The sequence below is a fragment of the Balaenoptera borealis genome (assembly GCF_965194805.1).
Source record: "Balaenoptera borealis genome assembly, chromosome: 10".
Lineage (NCBI taxonomy): Eukaryota > Metazoa > Chordata > Mammalia > Artiodactyla > Balaenopteridae > Balaenoptera > Balaenoptera borealis.
In genome coordinates, this window is record NC_138874.1 from 6325506 (window position 1) to 6345479 (window position 19974).

A 19974-nucleotide genomic window follows, 5' to 3' on the forward strand; every position below is an offset into this window, starting at 1 on the left:
CCTCCTGCTGAGCTCATGCTGATTAATATTCCCTGGGGCCTCCGCTACCAGTGTGATTGCCCCCACAGTGATCTACAGCCTATACCCGCTTTCCCAGGAGACCCTCCAAGACCCCTAGGTAGGTCTAGCTCAGGTTCCTATGGAGGTACTGCTTCGTGCTGGGTCCCAGTGCACATGAGACCTTGTGTGTACCCTCCAAGAATGGAGTGTATTTCTGCCCACACTGTGGGGTTCCTGCCCTCAAGCCCCACTGGCCTTTAAGGCTAAATGCTCTGGGGGTTCTTCCTCCCAATGCCAGACCCTCAGACTGTCTTGGAGGGTTATTTTTATGTGGGAACGTCCCTGTGTAGCCTGCGTTTTTTGTTTGTTTTTGTTGTTGTTGCTACGAGGGTTGTTTTCAGTATGGGTGTCTGCCACGTCTTTCCTCAGTGTATGCTGGCCATTATCCCCTTGATAGGGGGTTTGGCTGGTGCTGTGGTGACCAGATCCTGCACTGGGTATTGAGCAGGGCCTCCCCTTTGGTCTGTGGTTGTCACCACCCTGTCAGGGGTGGAGTCTGCTCCCTAATTGTTGTTGAAGAGGCCCCCAGATCTGTTTCTTAGCTGTGTTTCTGTTCTGCAATGCAAGGTAGACGGGATTGGAGCACTCCCACTGGGAGGGAAGCCACTGAGTATTCCTCCTCTGGAGATGTTCACCTGTGAGCGTGCTCTGTTGTGTCACCTTTCACCCGTTGTGCGGGCTCACAAGTTACTCTGTTGTTGGTACTGCTCTCAGTCCCACCTTGACCATGGGTATGTTGGCAATTGGCCCTGGTGTCTCTCACATGTTGTTTTCACCAGGCCACCAGCATAGATCCACTGAAGTCAGGTCCCAGGACTGCAGTAATCATGGATCTGGACCCACTGTGGGCGCTATGGGGGCAGCCCATCCCCTGCATGTACTTGCCCACAAACACCACAGCTGCTAAAGCTTGACTCATCTCGGCTGTGGGAGCACTTGTTGACTGTTCAGATGTTCTGCTGGCGCTGAGTTTACAATGCTGGTCATTGGGGGTGTGTGTGATTCCATGGTTTGTGCAGTTATAAGGAGAGATTTCAGCTTCTTCCTTCGTTGCATGGCCCCTGGGACACAAATGTGGTTTCAGCTCCACCTCTGCATGTGGGCCACCCACAGGTGTCTGCTTCTGAGGCTGCCCCGGAGCACACGAGTCCACCCTGGTAGGGACGGGTCAGGCAGTGTATCCAGAGGCCTCGGGTACAGGAGAGCCAGCCCCAGCAGGGATAGTTGCATGGAGAGCTGGCGGCAGCGTGCGTGAGAGAGCTGGCTCTGGAGGGGCAGGGCCCGTGGGGGAGCAAGCTGGTGGCAGCGTGCGTGAGAGAGCTGGACTGGAGGGGTGGGGGACGTCAGGGCGCAAGCCAGCAGCCACGGCCGTGAGAGAGCCAGCCCTGGCGGGAGCCCTTCCTAGTGCCTGGGGAGGCAGGTGCCAGCGGGTGGGGAGAGAGGCTGCAGTGGTGGCCACGCCATTTGCGTGTCACTCAACAACTGGTGCCTTGCTCCTATGGCGGTCCTGGTTTCCTTCACGAGCATTCCCGGTTGAGGATTTCCTCACTCCCATCCCCTCAGGCTGTCCCCTTCTCATGGCCAACAGCAGTTCCCTCCCCGGGTCTGTTCTCCAAACCCCGCATTCCAGCACTCAGTCCCTGTCCGCACCGGGGACACACTTCTCAGGCTGGGACACCCAGGGCTGTGGCTCGGACACTCTGTTCAGGTCTCACTCTGTCCTGCCTGCCACAGTCTGGTTGCTGCACTCGCCTCAAAACCCCCGAAGGTCCCCTTCTGTCCCAGCTGATCTCCTGTCAGTGAGGAGGCTTTCCCAGATGCGGGAACCTCTCCTCTCCTTCAGCTCCCCCCAGGGGTGCAGGTCCCGTCCCGTGTCCTCTCCTCTTCCTTTTTTCCTTGTTCTTTCTTTTGTCCTACCCGGTTATGTGGGGACCTTTCTTGTCCTTTTAGGTGTCCGACGTCCTCTGGTAGTGTTCAGCGGGTGCTCTGTGAGAATTGTTCCATTTGTAGGTGTATTCTTTTTTTTTTTTTTTTTAATAAATTTATTTATTTATTTATTTATTTATTATTTATTTTTGGCTGCATTGGGTCTTTGTTGCTGCACACGGGCTTTCTCTAGTTGTGGCGAGCGAGGGCTACTCTTCATTGCAGTGAGTGGGCTTCTCATTGCGGTGGCTTCTCTTGTTGTGGAGTACAGGCTCTAGGCATGTGGGCTTCAGTAGTTGCAGCACATGGGCTCGGTGATTGTGGCTCACGGGCTCTCGAGCGCAAGCTCAGTAGTTGTGGCGCATGGACTTAATTGCTTTGTGGCATGTGGGATCTTCCCCCACCGGGGATCAAACTCGTGTACCCTGCATTGGCAGGTGGATTCTTAACCACTGCGCCACCAGGGAAGTCCCTGTAGATGTATTCTTGATGCATTTGTGGGGAGAGAGGAACTCCACGTCCTCCTACTCATCTGCCATCTTGTCCCCCCTTTCACATTCTTTTCTTAAATAACACTCTTCTGTAGGTATTGTAGAATACAGGTTCCACTTTTATAAACATGTTCACTCCATGACACAGTGCTGTGTGTGAATTACAGTGCTGTGTGTGAATTACAAGTTTAAGGTGTACAGCGTAGTAACTTGCCTTACATATATTGAGAAATGATTCCCACAGTAAATTCAGTTAATATCCATCATCTCATGGATACAGAATAAAGAAGAAACCTATTTTCCTTGTGATGAGGATTCTTAGGATCTGCTCTGAACAACTTTCAAATATACCATACAGCAGAGTTAATTATAGCCATTATGTTTTACATTATATACCCAGGACTTATTTATCTTGGAACTGAACGTTTATACATTTTGACCACTTTCATCCAACTGACCACCCCCACCTACCACCTCTGGTAACCACAAATCTCAGCTCTTTTTCTATGAGTTTGGTTTTTCTGTTTGTTTGCTTGTTAGATTACACATATAAGTGAGATACTACAGTATTTGTCTGTCTCTGTCTGACTTATTTCACTTAGAATAAATCAGCAGGGTCTTCCATGTTGTCACAGATGGCAGGATTTCCTTCTTTTATGGCTGACTCTTTCACTGCATATAAATACAATTTTTTCCCTTTATCCATCAGTGGGTACGTTTTTTTTTTAACATCTTTATTGGAGTATAATTGCTCTATAATGGTGTGTTAGTTTCTGCTTTATAACAAAGTGAATCAGCTATACATATACATATATCCTCAAATCTCCTCCCTCTTGCAGTGGACACTTTCATTGTTTCCATGTCTTAGTTAATGTAGATAATGCTGCTGGGAACATGGGGGTGCAGCTATCTCTTTGACATAGTGTTTTTGTTTCCTTCAGATATATTCCCACTAGTGGAATTACCAAATCAAATGGTAGTTCTAATTTAATTTTTTGAGGGAACTCCACACTGTCTTCCATAGTGGCTGTTCCAAGTTACAGTCCCACCAACAGTGCACAATAGTTCCCTTTTCTCCATATCCTTGCCAGCATTCATTTCTTGATAGGTATTCTAACAGGTGTGAAAGAATTTCAATCTAAAGTGGAACCAGGGACTTCCCTGGTGGCGCAGTTGTTGAGAATCCACCTGCCAGTGCAGGGGACACGGGTTTGAGCCCTGGTCTGGGAAGATCCCACATGCTGCGGAACAACTAAGCCCGTGTGCCACAACTACTGGGCCCACGTGCCACAACTACTGAAGCCCACGTACCTAGAACCCATGCTCTGCAACAAGAGAAGGCACCACAATGAAGAGTAGCCCCTCTCGCTGCAACTAGAGGAAGCCCGGGCACAGCAACAAAAGACCCAATGCAGCCAAAAATAAATAAATAAATAAATTTATTAAAAAAAAATAAAGTGGAACCAAAGGATATAAAGTGGAAAGTCTTATACATGTGCCCTCAGAAACTCAAAAGTTAAGGACTGATTTCCTGTATGTGACTGATTTACAGAAAACTGTTAATATTCGAATTTTCTTAAATAATAGGGAGTTGGTCAGGGGAAATCAACCTTGGGAAATTTTGCTTATGGTTTCCAGAGTCATGAACAAGAAATGACCCAGCTCGGATTGGTCCCAAAAAATAAGCTGAATTGAGCTTTGTTTGTATGACTAGACTGGTTTTGTCTGTACAGGAAATTTTCAAAGCTGACCTCTGGGAGGGATGTGTGTGTGTGTGTGTGTGTGTGTGTGTGTGTGTGTGTGTGTGTGTGTGTTTTGTTTTTTAACAGACTCTAGCTGAACTCTCTTTACATTCCCTGCCCATAAATACAGCCTACCCCAGACCCTCAGTGGACTCACCTGTAGCTTGCTTCAGTGCGCACGTCCTGATTTGTATTTCTCTGCTATTCCTGAATAAAGTCATCTTTTTGACAATTTGAGCTTGCCTCACTTTCCTTTTTTATTTAGGTCAATACAGGCTAGAGATATTATGGTTTTGATTTGCGTTTCTCTAATTATTGAGAACCTTTTTGTGTACCTATTGTCCATTTGAATGTCATCTTTGGAAAAACATCTGTTCAGATCCTTTGCCCATTGTTTAATTGGATGATGATAATGATTTGACATTGAGTTACATGAGTTCTTTTTTTCTTTTGGATGTTAACCCTTTTCAGATATATGGGTTACAAAATTTTTTTTCCCATTCAGTAGGTTGCCATTTCATTTTGTTGTTTCATTTTGTTTGCTCTGCAGAGCTTTTTACTTTGATGTAATCATGTTTATTTTGTTGCTTGTGCTTTAGGTGTTAACATGCAAAAAATCATTACCAAGCCCCATGTCAAGGAGTTATTTTCCTGTTTTCCAAGTCTTATATTTAGTCTTTAATCCATTTTGAGTTAAGTTTTGTGAGTTGTGTAAGATAGGGATCTAGTGTAATTCTTTTACCTATGAATATCCAATTTTCCTAGCACTATTTATTGAAGAAACTGTCTTTTCTTCATTGAGTATTCTTGGCTCCCTTGTCAAATATTAGTTGACCATATATGCATGGGTTTGTTTCTGGGCTCTCATTTCTTTTCCATTGGTTTATGTGTCTGTTTTATGCCAGTACCATACTGTTTTGAATACCTTAGCTTTATAATATAGCTTGAAATCAGAAAGAATGAACCTCTGCTTTGTTCTTTCTCAGGGTGCTTTGGCTATTCAGGGTCTTTGGCTGTTCCACATAAATTTTAGGATTTTTTTTTCTTCTATAAAAGAAAGTGCCATTGGAATCTTGACAGGGATTGCACTAAATCTGTAGATGACTTTGGTTGGTATGGACATTTTAATATTACTAATTCTCCCAACCCATGAGCATGGGATACCTTTCCATTTATTTGTGTTATCTTCAGTTTCTTTCATCTGTGTCTTGTAGTTTTCAGTGTAGAGATCTTTAACCACCTTGGTTAATTTTATTCCTGGGTATTTTACTGTTTTTGATGCTATTGTGAATGGAAGAGTTTTCTTTATTTCTTTTTCAAAAATTCATTGTTAGTGTATAGAAATGCTGATTTTTTACTGTTATTTTTGTATCCTGTAATTTTCCTGAATTTGTTGCTTAGAAAGAACAGGGTGGGGTTTTTGTGTGTGTGTGTGTGTAGTCTTTAGGATTTTCTCTATATAAAATCATGCCATCTGCAAATAGAGACAATTTTACTCTGGCTAGGACTTCCACTATTGTGTTGAATAGGAGTGATGAGGGTGGGCATCCTTGTCCAGATCTTAGTGGGAAAAGCTTTTAGCCTTTCACCACTGAGTATGATGATGTGGGCTTGTCATATATAGCCTTTATTATGTTGAGGTATATTCTTTCTAGACCTAATTTGTTATGAGTTATTATCCTGAACAGATGTTGAATTTTGTCAAATGCTTTTTCTACATCTATTGAATGATCACATGATTTTTTTTCTTTCATTCTATTAGAATGATATATCACGTTTATTGATTTGTATATGTTGAAGCAATCTTGCATCCCAGGGATAAATCCCTCTTGAATCATGGTGAATGATCCTTTTAATGTGCTGCTGAATTTGATTTGCTAATATTTTACTGAGAATTTTTCCATCTATATTCTCAGGGATATTGTCTTTTTTAATTTTTATTTTATATTGGAGTATAGTTGACTAACAATGTTGTGTTAGTTTCAGGTGTACAGCAAAGTGATTCACTTATACATATATCTATTCTTTTTCAAATTCTTTTCCATTCAGGTTATTACAGAATATTGAGCAGAGTTCCCTGTGCTATACAGTAGGTCCTTGTTGGTTATCTATTTTAAATACAGCAGTGTGTACATGTCAATCCCAAGCTCCCAGTCTGTCCTTCCCAACACCCCCATCCTTCCCCCCTGGTAAGCATGAGTTAATTCTGAGTCTGTGAGTCTGTTTCTGTTTTGTAAGTTCACTTGTATCATTTTTTTTTTTAGATTCCGCATATAAGCACTATCATATGATATTTGTCTTTCTCTGTGTGACTGAATTCACTTAGTATGATAATCTCCAGGTCCATCCATGTTGCTGCAAATGACTATACTACCCAAGGCAATCATCAGGGATATTGACCCATGGTTTTCTTTTCCTGTGGTGTACTTTCCTGGCTTTGGTATTAGAGTAATGCTGGCCTCATAAAATGAGTTTCAGTATTCACACCTCTTTGATTTTCTTTTTAAGAATTTGAGGATTGATTAATTCTTCTTCAAATGTTTGGTGAAATTCACCTGTGAAGCCATCTGGTCCTGGGGTATTTGATGTTGAGAGATTTTTTTTTTTTTTAATCACTGGTCCACTCTCATTATTTGTTATTGATACGCTCAGATCTTCTATTTCTCCCCGATTCAGTCTGTAGGTTGTACGTTTCTAAGGATTTTTCCATTTCTTCTAGGTCATCCAGTTTGTTGGTGTATACTTTTTCAGATAGCTTATGATCCTTTGTTTTTCTGTAGTATCAGTTGTAATGGCTCCTCTTTCGTTTATAATGTTGTTGATTTGGGTCCTCTCTCTTTTTTTATTGGTTAGTCTACCTAAAGGTTTGTCAGTTTAGTTTATATTTTCAATGAACCAACTCTGTTTTATTAATTTTTTCTGTTGTTTTCCTGTTCTTTTATTTATTTGTGCTCTAATCTTTATTATTTCCTTCCTTCTACTTTGGGCTCAGTTTGTTCTTTTTCTACTTCTTTGAGGCATAGAGTGAGGAATCTTTCTTGTTTTGTTACCAAACCAAGTTTGTTTGCCTGATGTGCAGCAAGCTAAAATGCTGAGGCACTGAGGTTTGCAGCAAAGAAAGGGGGGGAGATGGGAGAACAAGTCTCAAATCTGCCTCCCTAATGGTGAGAGGCTTGGGATATTTATGGGATAAAGAAGCAGGGTGGTCTTAGGTGTGGGGAAAGATGATCGGAGGTATGGAAGACGTGAGGTAATCTGTATTCTGTGCAGGCGTATCTGAATTACATTTTTCTTCATGGGATGTATGTTCAAAAATGGAGGTGTGCTACTGGGCATGTACCCTGAGAAAACCATAATTCAAAAAGAGTCATGTACCACAATGTTCATTGCAGCTCTATTTACAATAGCCAGGACATGGAAGCAACCTAAATGTCCATTGACAGATGAATGGATAAAGAAGATGTAGCACATATATACAATGGAATATTACTCAGCCATAAAAAGAAACGAAATTGAGTTATTTGTAGCAAGGTGGATGGACCTAGACTGTCATACAGAGTGAAGTAAGTCAGAAAGAGAAAAACAACATATGCTAACACACATATATGGAATCTGAAAAAAAAAATGGTTCTGAAGAACCTAGGGGCAGGACAGGAGTAAAGATGCAGACATAGAGAATGGACTTGAGGACATGGGGAGGGGGAAGGGTAAGCTGGGATGAAGTGAGAGAGTGGCATGTACATATATACACTACCAAATGTAAAATAAATAGCTAGTGGGAAGCATCCGCATAGCACAGGGAGATCAGCTTGGTGCTCTGTGTCCACCTAGAGGGGTGGGATAGGGAGGGTAGGAGGGAGATGCAAGAGGGAGGAGATATGGGGATGTATGTATATGTATAGCTGATTCACTTTGTTATACAGCAGAAACTAACACACCATTGTAAAGCAATTATACTCCAATAAAGATGTTACGAAAAAAGAAAGATATGTAATCAGGAAAAAACAAATGGAGGTGTGTAGCGTGATATGAGGGTCTAGTTTTGGGCACTCTGACATCAAAAAGCCATTCATCAAACACTTGCATAGGCCCAGTTTTAGGATTAGTGGTCCCAAGCAGTCTTAATTGGATTAGCTTGAACTAGACTCAGCTGACTGCAAGTTCCTGGAAAACGACTCAGGCAACCATTTTATTGTTTAAGCTACATGAAGCTGGAAGAGCATGTAACTTGCAATAAAATAATAAGGCAAGTTTGCTCAGTGAAGGAAGGCTACAAGCAGAGGGGTTTTTAGCAAGCTGTAATACAAACTCAATTTCTGTAAATCACCAGTTTCTATTAACCCTATGGAGCATGGTTTTAAGAATTTTTTTTTAACCCTGTGGGGCATGGTTTCAGTTTAACACACTTTTTGACCAGGGGATTTTTGCAGAAACTAATGCCTGTGGCTGGCAATTTGTTATGTAAGTGAATATTGAAACACCCGTGTTTGAGTAAGTATCAACAACTTTTTTTGCACTTAATGTATTTATTTGAAACTTTGTACATGTCTTACTAAAGCATTCTAATATTTCGTTGGAGTGTGATAGGCAGTGTAGCAGGCACCTCTGTGCAGGGGAATAAAACATCTATTACAAATATGCTGTGTTTCACTGTAGTTTCCCCTGGAAGAGCAGCCTCTACACTTTCTGGCATCATTTTTTTTTTTTTTTTTTTTTTAGTCCTTGGGTATTATTTCCTCTAGAATATGTTCTTTTATTTTACCTGATAGTTGACAAGGTGGATCGACTTGTGGGGGGCTCTTTTAGAAACACCACAAGAAGGACCAGGTGTGGGACTACCACTACATTCACCAGAATGGTTAGTTATCCATTCTCTAGCTACTGCTAACAAAAATTGCTTGTGAGTCATTTTATTCTGTGCATTAAGGCTATAATAAATTTTATTTATTTATTTATTTAGGCTGTGCTGGGTCTTAGTTGTGGCCTGCAGGATCTTTTTTAGTGTGGCATGAGGACTCTTAGTTGTGGCATGCAGGATTCTTAGTTGCAGCATGTGGGCTCTTAGTTGTGACATGCGAAATCTTAGTTGTGGCATGCATGTGGGATCTAGTTCCCTGACCAGGGATCGAACACGGGCCCCCTGCATTGGGAGCGTGGAGTCTTACCCACGACCACCAGGGAAGTCCCTACAATAAATTTTAAACGCATGAATAAACTGCAGTTACTCAAATAGAAACCCACTTTCTTATACCATTTTTGAGTTTTCTGGAAGATATTGAAATTTGCCAGTTATTGATCAGATCAATCAACTCCTTTCATATATTTATTATACTCTAATACATAAGTGGGCTAAGTTGTCTGATGGCCAGTCCTTCTGTCTTCCTTTCCTGTAGATTCTGTGGAGGCGTCATGAATAGTTGTCACCATGTGGACTAGCCTCTTGTCTTTCCATATAAGAAGAATCACTTTTCCCTTCCATAAGTATGTCATTCCCCCCACGCCCCCACATAGATTTTCAGATTTCTCCTTTAATTGGTTTGGTAGGCGATGATTCTCTCTTATATTCCCACAAACTCTGGTTTTATTTTTCAACAATATTTCAGATGTGGACACACTGTTGTAATAATTGTCTTGGTAAATATGGTAAATATGGTGCCATGAACCAAGATAAGGTTGTAGGACTGATAATATTTTTTCTTGCAGTTTCTTTCCTTCACCTGTGTAAATCTCAAGGTTGCATATATATCCAGTTTCACTTTTGCTAACCATCCTGAACAAAATTCCATATTTTGTGAGTTTTCCCCAATTATAGGTTTTGAATCTGAGTCATCCTCTCCACTTTATCATTGCCTCATCAAGTGATAGCTCTTGTTGGGGTATATAGATTGATTGAAATTTTGGTAGAAAATAATCCAAACGAGGTTTAACTTTTGAAATTCTGTCTGCAGGAAGTGGAGTTTCCAAGTTATTGTTAAAGTGAAGAAATGTCAGTGTTTGTTCGAACCTTCTTCTCGTCATAATCTTTGGAAAGATAGGTGTTTCAAGTAAGGGATCAGTCAACCAGTATCCTTTCCAGTGTGACTTTCTTATTTGTGCCATCAAAATTATTAATCCAAGAAACTTCTTCATGTCACTGTTGGTTACATCAGTCCATTTTAAAGCCTTATCATACTTTTTATATGATTTTTCATTCTGTTGGTGATAAAAGTTTGAGAAGTGACCAACTCGAACAAGTTACCAAAATTAATTCTGTTATTTCACTAACACTTTGCTGGTTATTACATTCAGTAGTTACACCTGACACACCTGTAAAGTTTTCTAATTTTCCTGAAATGTTGTCTTCAATCCACTCTTCTGTAGAAGCAAAGGAGCATTCTCCAGCACTGTAAGTTTCATTTTCCCTTTCCGTATCAGAATCAGTCACTAAGACTTTTTTGTCTTTTTTTGGTCTAATATTCACATCGTCTGAATCAGAACTATATTCTGAAGAACTATCATTTTCTGATACACTAGTATATATGCCTCTTGGACAGTCAGAGAAAGTATCTGCATAAAATTCACCGAAAAATTCTTCTTCACTCAAAATTTTGCAACGCGTCATTTTTGAAAATTTTATGGCAATAAACTATGCACAAGGTTGGAACAAAAACCTAACGGAGCAAAATGTGAATGGTAATGGCAATCATAAGTTGTATAATGAACCCTTGACCAATTCTAAGCTCTAACAACTTCGCATGGTGATGTAAATTTTATCACTCTCTAAAAACATATTGATATGTCTCCGGTCAGTAACATTTGGGTAACAAAAGATGTATTAATACATCTCCAGTCAATAATGTGTTAATGTAGGCATTTATTGCTATGAACTTTCCTCTTAGAACTGCTTTTGCTGCATCCCGTAAGTTTTGGTATGTTGTCTTTCCATTTTTGTTTGTCTCAAGATACATTTTATTCCCCTTTTAATTGCTTTAAGACATTGTTCAGGGTGTGTTGTTATTTTCTGTGTATTCATGAATTTTCCAGTTATCCTCCTGTTGATTTTTAGTTCCTTGTAATTGTGGTCTGAGGAGATACTTGGTATGATTTCAACCTTCTTGAATTTGCTAAGATTTGTTTTGTGGCCTAAGACATGGTCTGTCCTAGAATATGTTCCATGTGCACTTGATGAGAATGCGTATTCTGCTGTTGTTGGATAGAATGTTCTGTATATGTCTATCAGGGCTATTTGGTATGTAGTTCTGTTTAAAACCACTGGATCCTTATTGATTCTCTCTCTGGATGATTATCCTTTTTGAAAGTACAGTATTAGAATCCCCCACTCTTACTATATTGCTGTTTATTTCTCCTTTTAGCCCTTGTAGTTTTACTTTATATATTGATATTTAGTTGCTTCAATGTTGGTGCATAAATATATACAAACGTTATATACCTTTTTAATGGAATGATCCCTTTACATGCGTGTGTGTGTATAAAACTTCTCTCTTTCTACCAGTGTCAGTTTAAAGTCTATTTTGTCTGACATAAATATAGTTACCTCTGCTATTTTTGGTTACCATTTGCAGGAAATATTTTTTTCCATTCCCTCACTTTTAGTCTATGTATGTCTTTGAGGCTAAAGTGAGTCTCTTGTAGGCAGCATGTCATTGGATCTTATTGTTTTATCCAATTAGCCATCTTTGTCTTTTGATTGGAGACTTTAATCTACTTATGTTTAAAGCAATTATTGATAGGTAAGAACTTACTATTGCCATTTTGTTAATTGTTTTCTGATTGTTTTGTAGATCCATTTTTCCTTCTTATCCTGCTGTGTTTGTGTTTGATGTCTTTTGGAATCAGTATACTTTGACTTCATTATCATGTTCATGTTTTTTGTGTGTATGAATACTACAGGTTTTTCCCTTGTGGTTACCATGAGGCTTACATAAAATATCTTAAAATTATAGCACCCTGTTTTAAACTGATAACAAGACTTCAATAGCATTCCTAAGCTTTACACTTTTACTTCTCCTCCCCCTCACATTTTAGGTTATTGATGTTACAGTTTACATATTTTTCATATTGCATATACAATAATAGATATTTTTACTTATGCTAATTTTTACTGTTTGTTTTTTTTAAGTTTTAAACTGGAGTTAGGGAACTATGTACCACCATTACTATATTACAGAATCCAACTTTGACTATATATTTACCATTACCAGTGAGTTTTGTCCTACCTTCTTATGTTTTTATGATTATATAATTAGTGTCCTTTTCTTCCACTCAGAGAGCTTCTTTAGCATTTCTTATAGGCAGATCTAATGGTGATGAGCTCTCTCAGCTTTTATTTGTTCAGGAAGGTCTTTATCTCTCCTTCATTTCTGAAGGACAGCTTGGCTGGCTATAGAATCCTTGGTTGACAGGGTTTTTTTTTCCTTTAGCAGTTTCTAATTTATCATTCCTTTTTCTCCTGGCCTGGAAAGTTTCTGTTGAGAAATCCACCATGTCTTACGGAGGTTCCCTAGCATGTAACTTGTCTCCATTCTCTTCCTGCTTTGCAAATTCTTTGTCTTTGATTGTTGACAATTTAATTATAATGTGTCTCAGTGTAGCCCTATTCAGATTCAACATATTTGGGGTCCTTTGGGTCTCGTGGATCTGGATGTCCATTTCTCTCCCTAAGTTTGGGAAGTCTGACATTATTGCTTTAAATATGCCATCTGTCCCTTTTTTCCTTCTGGAATTCCTATAATGAGGATATTGTTGCTTTTGATGGTGCCCCACATGTTGTGTAGTCTTTCTTTACTCTTTTGCAATCTTTATTCTTTTTGTTCCTCTGACTGGATAACTTCTAGGTCTCTGATCCTTTCTTCTGCATGGTTGAGCCTGCTGTTGAAACACTACAGAATTCTTCAGTGCAGTTTCTTTTTTTTTCAGCTCTTAATTTTTTTTGATGATTTCTTTGTTGAACTTCTCATTTTGTTCATGCATTGTTTTCCTAATGTCCTTTAGTTATCTGTGTGTTCTTGTAGTTTACTAATCTTATTTAAGAGGATTATTCTGAATTCTTTGTCTGACTGTTCCTAGATCTCCATTTCTTTAGGGTGTTATTGGAGCTTTATTAGTTTCTTTTCGTGGTGTCATGTTTACTTGATTTTTCATGATCCTTGAATCCATATGTTGGTTTCTGCATTTGAGCAAATGGTCTCCTCTTCCAGACTTCACAGGTTAACTTTGGTAAAGTCAGTTCTTCACCAGTCAGCTCAGTTTCGGTTTCTGGACATGTCAACTGGTAGCATACTTTGGGCAATTGGGGCCTGCTCTCCACCTCTTTTGGGGCAAGGCCTCTGCCCAAGCTCTGAGGTCAGGAGGGGCTGCCTCTGGCTGAAAACATTTGAATAGAAATTGCTGACTTGGTTTCCTGCTCAAGTGAGGCCATAGGGTGGGCTCTGCTATTGTCTGGGTTCTCTGGTCAGGCTTCCTGGACAGTCAGGACTAGGTATCAGTACTATACTCAGCAGTTAGATGGAGCTATGAATGAGCTTCTCTTCCCTGGTGGGGTGAAGAACAGGTCCCAGGGCCAGCACAGCTCATTGTTTCGGGACCCAAATAAGGCAAGACTGTACATCAAATTCCCTGGCTAGATGGGGCCACCAGATTTTCCCTGCAGATGAGGAAAGCCAAGGGCTTTGCTCTCTGTTCAAGTGCCATTGTAAGCAGGGGTGTTGGATGGGCTAGGCACCTCCTCTTGTGCTCTGGTTAGGCTCCCTAATTGGATGGGCTGAAGGCTCTATTCAGCAATGGAAGGGGCTACAAATTAGTTTCCCTATCAGGGTGGGCCCCTGTACAGGCCCTAAGCATGGCAAGTCTCTTGTTTGAGGATCAAATTAGGCAGAAATATGCACCAAGTTCTGTGACCTGACAGACCACTGTCCTAGCTCTGTCAAATGGGTAGGGCCACTGGATGGGCTCTCTACTCAAGTGCTGCTGTAATCAGAGTTGCAGGATGGGCTACACAGATTCCCAGGAGATCTGGCTAGGTTTCTTGGTCAAGCCAGGCTGGAAGCTGTATTCACTTTGGGTGTGGCTATAAATGAGCATCCTTGCCCAGCTGGGGCTGAAGATCAGCCCCCAAGGCTGACAGGGCTCTTTGTTTGGGGATCAAGTTAGATGGAACTGTGCACTAAGCTCCCTGGACAAATGGGGCCACTGTCTTTGTTCTGCAGATGCAGAGCTGCTGGGCAAACTCTCTGCTCAAGTGCCACTGTAATCAGGGTTTCAGGGTGAGCTACTGAGATTCCCAGGAGTTCTGGTTAGGTTTCATGATTGGTAGTGTTGGAGGTTGTATTCAGCAATGGGTAGAGCTATGGAGTAGCTTCCCTGCCCAGGCAGGACCACAGAGCTGGATTGAGTTAAGACCACAAAAAAAAATAGCCTTGCAAGGCTTGGTGGAGCTGTTCCCCCCATTCCAGCCAGGCAGGGGAGCTAATACATAGCCCCACCCTACCAGGAAGCCTGACCTGAGCGCCTGGAAAGCTGCTTAACCCAACAGCACTTCAGCAGAGGGCATGGCCAGCAGCACTGCACATCTGCAGAACCAGGACACTGGGCCATGTCTGGCCAAGGAACTTGGGGCACAGTTCTCCCTGATTAACTCCCCAAACAAGAGTGTTGCCAGCCTTGGGGGCTGTTCTGTGGCCCTGCCTGGGCAGGGAAGCTACTCTGAGTTCTGCCCACTGCTGAGTACAGCCTCCAACTATCCTCACTGTAGAACAGTTAAAGAGCTGAATGACATCCTCATGAATCCAAATCTGTTCTCTCTCTGCTCTACCACCCTCAGTCTTCACCTACCGCTCAGAGATGCAGGATATAACTAAGGGTCATGTCCAGACATGAAAAATTTCAGCTGCACAAGAAAGAAGCCTTTCCAGAAGTTTTCAGAACACCTATGCAAACAGCTCTGGCCAGAATTAGGACATGTGCCAATCCCAAACAAATCCCTGAGGAGAAACTTTTCCATGACTGGCTTAATCTAATCAAGGTTTACTCTGAGCATTCTAAGACTAAGGTAAAAAAATACAAATCAAGGCTATGCTACCAAGGGAAAAAAATGAGTATAGGGAATAAAGAGTTTGTAAGAATCTATCAGTTGTTTGAAAGCTAATTCAAGAAATAACAGCTAATGCAGGCATAACTCATAGTTCATAAATTATTCTGAGCACCGCTATGAAGTAGGCACTACTAATGTCCCCATTTTATAGATGAGGGTCTGAGTACAGACAGTTAATTTGTCACAAATCTTTTAAGAGACAAAGCCAGAGAGCATATAAACTCAAGCAATCTGGTATCTAACTCTACATCCGCCTGTTTATTGGGAAGAAAGGAATAGGAAAAAATATACACACAACATCATAATACAGATGTAAGTATTTCCTGTTTAGCTTGGATTATACAACTCATACCTAGATGTCTCATCTGAACATTTTAACAGGATATTTTCTTCATATAATGGAAAGCAATACTGTGTTGAAGTAGTTCAAATCTGCTTTCTTTAATTAACATGATAATGCTTATTTTGTTGAATTAGTATTTTCATTATACCCACTGGTAGATGCTGAGGCACATGAAAACTTAATAAACACAATGTTTAAATTCTTTATTAAAGAGTTAATAGAAAACACTGGCCATATCCACTTACATATGCCAGGAAACCGTAAGAGAACATATACTAGGTATGGTAAACTTGACAACTGTAAAATATTATTTGCCTTAAAATGTATATTAAGAGAAATTGGTTAGCATTTAACGTGAAAAATCTTTGTCACATAGCTAAGGGATCAAAATATGTTATGTAATATATTCACATACGTTACCACATCACACAGGGATTCTTCACATACATACTTACTGCTGTTATCCTAATGAATCATCTTATTTGTGTTGTGTGTTTTTTAAGAACTGAGAAACTATTGGAGGGATTTCAGAGAGCCAACATGTTCAGACTTTCTGCTTTTTATTAAGGAACAGTTATACTAAACTATGAGTATATATAAATATTCACAATAACTTTTGCCAAGTGAATACACCTACAATCAATATGCAGATAAAAAACCAGAACACTGTTAACACCAGAGGAGCTCCCTCAAGTCAATCCAGGCAACTACCATCCCAACTTCCAACACCACATATTAAATTTGCCTTTTTGAGTGAAATATAGTATGTACTCCTTTGTGCTGTTTCTTTTGTATGCATGCAGTTGTGGTTGGTTCATTCTCACTGCTGTAGAGTGTATCACTGAGTGAATAGAGCACATTTATGTATCCATTCTAGTGTTGGTGGACATTTGTGCTGTTGTCTGTATCCGGGCTGTTGAGAGTAGTACTACTGTGAATACTCTTTCAGTAAAAATATTTGTATTTATCTGTTGGATATATGCCTAGAAGTACAATTACACATCCAAAATTTAGGGGAATTCCCTGGCAGTCCAGTGGTTAGAACTCCATGCTTAAGATCCCGCATGCTGTGCAGCACGGCCAAAAACGACAACAAAAAAGTAGCAAAACAAACAAAAAACAAAAAAACCCCAAAATTAACATGCCTGCTCAGCTTTAGTAGAAAAAGCCTGTTTTCCAAAGTGTACAATTTAGATTTCCACCAAACTTGTATGAGTCCCAGTTGCTTCATATGTTCATCAGTTTTTAAAAAATCATTTTAGCCATTCTGCTGTGTAGTGGTATTAAATTTTTGTTATAATTTACCTTTCCTTGATGGCTACTGAAGCTGATCAAGTTTTCACATGTTTACTTGCCAGTTAAATATACTCTTTGTAAATTATGTTCGATTTACATTTTTCTGCTAATTTTTCTGACTTTTTTGATTTATAGGAGCTCTTTACATATTCTGTGTGAGAGTCCTCGGTTAGAAACATGCACTGCAATTGTCTCCTCCCAGTCTGCCACTGGCTTTTAACTTGTGTTTTTTGAACAAACAGCATTTAATTCCAGTGCAAATTTCTCTATATTGTTTTTGTTTAACGTGTCTTACCCAAGGTCATGATGTTCACCTGTATTTTCTACCAGTGTTATTGTATTGCCTTTCACATTTAGATGTACAATCTATATGAAATTGACTTCTGTGCACGGTAGGTGGTTACAGCCAAGATGTTTCTTTTTTGCATATAGCGGGCCAATTATCCCAGTACCATTTATGATGAAAACCATCTTTTCACCACAGTACTACATGTGACCTTTGTCATTTATCAGTATGCTTGGACCTGTTTCTCAACATTGTTCATCGCTGTGACTATACAGACATACTTCATTTTATTGTGCTTCACTTAGTTGCACTTGACAGATATTGCATGTTTTACAGAGTGAAGGTTTTGTGGCAACCCTGCATCAAGCAAGTCTATCAGTGCCATTTTTTTCCAATAGCATTTGCTCACTTCATGTCTCTGTGCCAGTTTGGTAATTCTCACTGTATTTCACACTTTTCATTTTTAAACTTGTTAGAGCAATCTGTGATCAGTGATCTTTGATGTTACTATTCAAAAAGATTACAACTTGCTGAAGGCTCTAATGGTGGTTAGCATTTTTTATCAATAGATATAACACTATTGCACACTTAATAGACTACAGTATAAACATAACTTTTATATGCACTGAGAAACCAGTGTGACTCGCTTTATTACAATATTTACTTTATTGCTGTGGTCCGGAACCAAGCCAATAACTCTGAGGTCTGCCTGTAACAGTCTAGTTATGTAGCAATCTGAGTCCTGCAGCTTTATTTTGCTATTTTCAGACTGTGTCAGCTATTGTTGGTCACTGCATCTGCAAATACATTTTAAATTCATAATTTCCAACAACAAAACCTGCTGTTGGATGGCAGTTAGGGTTGCACTGAATCATTCATTCAGTTTAGGGAGAAATCAGTCTTCAGTCATCAACACTAAGTAAATCCTTTCATTTATTTTTATTTTTATTTTTTTTAAAGGACCTCCTTTATTTACTTATTTATTTTTGGCTGTGTTGGGTCTTCGTTTCTGTGCGAGGGCTTTCTCTAGTTGTGGCAAGCAGGGGCCACTCTTCATCGCGGTGCGCGGGCCTCTCACCGTCGCGGCCTCTCTTGTTGCGGAGCACAGGCTCCAGACGCGCAGGCTCAGTAATTGTGGCTCACGGGCCCAGTTGCTCCGCGGCATGTGGGATCTTCCCAGACCAGGGCTCGAACCCATGTCCCCTGCATTGGCAGGCAGATTCTCAACCACTGTGCCACCAGGGAAGCCCCCTTTCATTTATTTTTGTTAACTGTTTTGGATTTGTTTTGTTTTTTAAGAACTTTTTTTTTTTCTTTATTTATTTTTGGCTGTGTTGGGTCTTCGTTTCTGTGCGAGGGCTTTCTCTGGTTGCGGCAAGCAGGGACCACTCTTCATCACGGTGCGCAGGCCTCTCACTATTGCGGCCTCTCTTGTTGCGGAGCACAGGCTCCAGATGCGCAGGCTCAGTATTTGTGGCTCACGGGCCTAGTTGCTCCGCGGCATGTGGGATCTTCCCAGACCAGGGCTCGAACCCGTGTCCCCTGCATTGGCAGGCAGATTCTCAACCACTGCGCCACCAGGGAAGCCCTGGATTTGTTTTTGTAGGTGTTTTTTCTTACCTTCCTTTTTTTCTCTTGTGATCTGACGACTAACTTTAGTGTTGTGTTTGGATTCCTTTTTCTTTTTTGTGTGTGTATCTATTGTAGATTTTCGGTTGCAGTTACCATGAGGTTTTGAGATAGCAGTCTATGTAAAAAAATAAGATTGTACTAAGTTGCTGATCTTTAACTTCAAATGCATTTCCAATATCCTGCACTTGTGCTTTCCTCACAATTGCTGGTTTTGATATCATATTTGTGTGCAGATAATTTCCTATGTTTACTGTATGTTTGCCTTTACTGGTGAGCTCTTCCATTCATAATTTTCTTGTTTCTAGTTGTGGTCTTTTCTTTCCCACCTAGAGAAGTTCCTTTAACATTTGTTGCAAAGCTGGTCTGGTGGTGCTGAATTCTCATAGCTTCTGCTTGTCAGAAAAGCTTTTGATTTCTCTGTTGAATCTGAATGAGAACCTTGCTGTGCGTTCTTGGTTGTAGGTTTTTCCCTTTCATAACTTTAAATACATTGTGCCACTCCCTTCTGGCCTGCAGTTTTTGCTGAGAAATCAGCTTATAACCTTATGGGAGTTTCCTTGTACGTTATCTGTTGCCTTTCCCTTGTTGCTTTTAATATTTTTTCTTTATCTTTAATTTTTGTCAATTTGATTACTGTGTGTCTTGGCGTGTTTCTCCTTGGGTTTATCCTGCCCGGGACTCTCTGCCCTTCCTGGACTTGGGTGACTATTTTCTTTCCCATGGTAGGGAAGTTTTCAGCTATTATCTCTTCATGTATTTTCTCAGGTCCTTTCTCTTACTCTTCTCCTTCTGGGACCCCTATAATGCAAATGTTTGTGTGTTTAATGTTGTCCCAGAGGTCTCTTAGACTGTCCTCATTTCTTTTCATTCTTTTTTCTTTATTCTGTTCCATGGTAGTGATTTCCACCATTCTGTCTTCCAGCTCACTTATCCATTCTTCTGCCTCAATTATTCTATTGATTCCTTCTAGTGTATTTTTCATTTCAGTTATTGTATTGTTCATCTGTTTGTATGTTCTTTAGTTCTTCTAGGTTTTTGTTAAACATTTCTTGTATTCTCTCCATCTGTGTCTCCATTTTTTTCCCCACGATCTTGGATCATCTTTACTA

The 19974-nt window shown here is 40.4% G+C and overlaps 1 protein-coding gene across 1 annotated transcript in view; it reads left to right on the forward strand.

Moving 5' to 3' along the window:
- Positions 1–19344, forward strand: part of LOC309635886 (uncharacterized protein) — a 141466-nt gene extending 122122 nt beyond the window's left edge. Inside the window, exon 11 of the mRNA XM_082407736.1 lies at positions 1–19344. This exon is cut by the window's left edge and continues 18541 nt beyond it. The gene's annotated coding sequence lies outside the window, so the exon portion shown is untranslated.
- Positions 19345–19974: the final 630 nt, after the last annotated feature.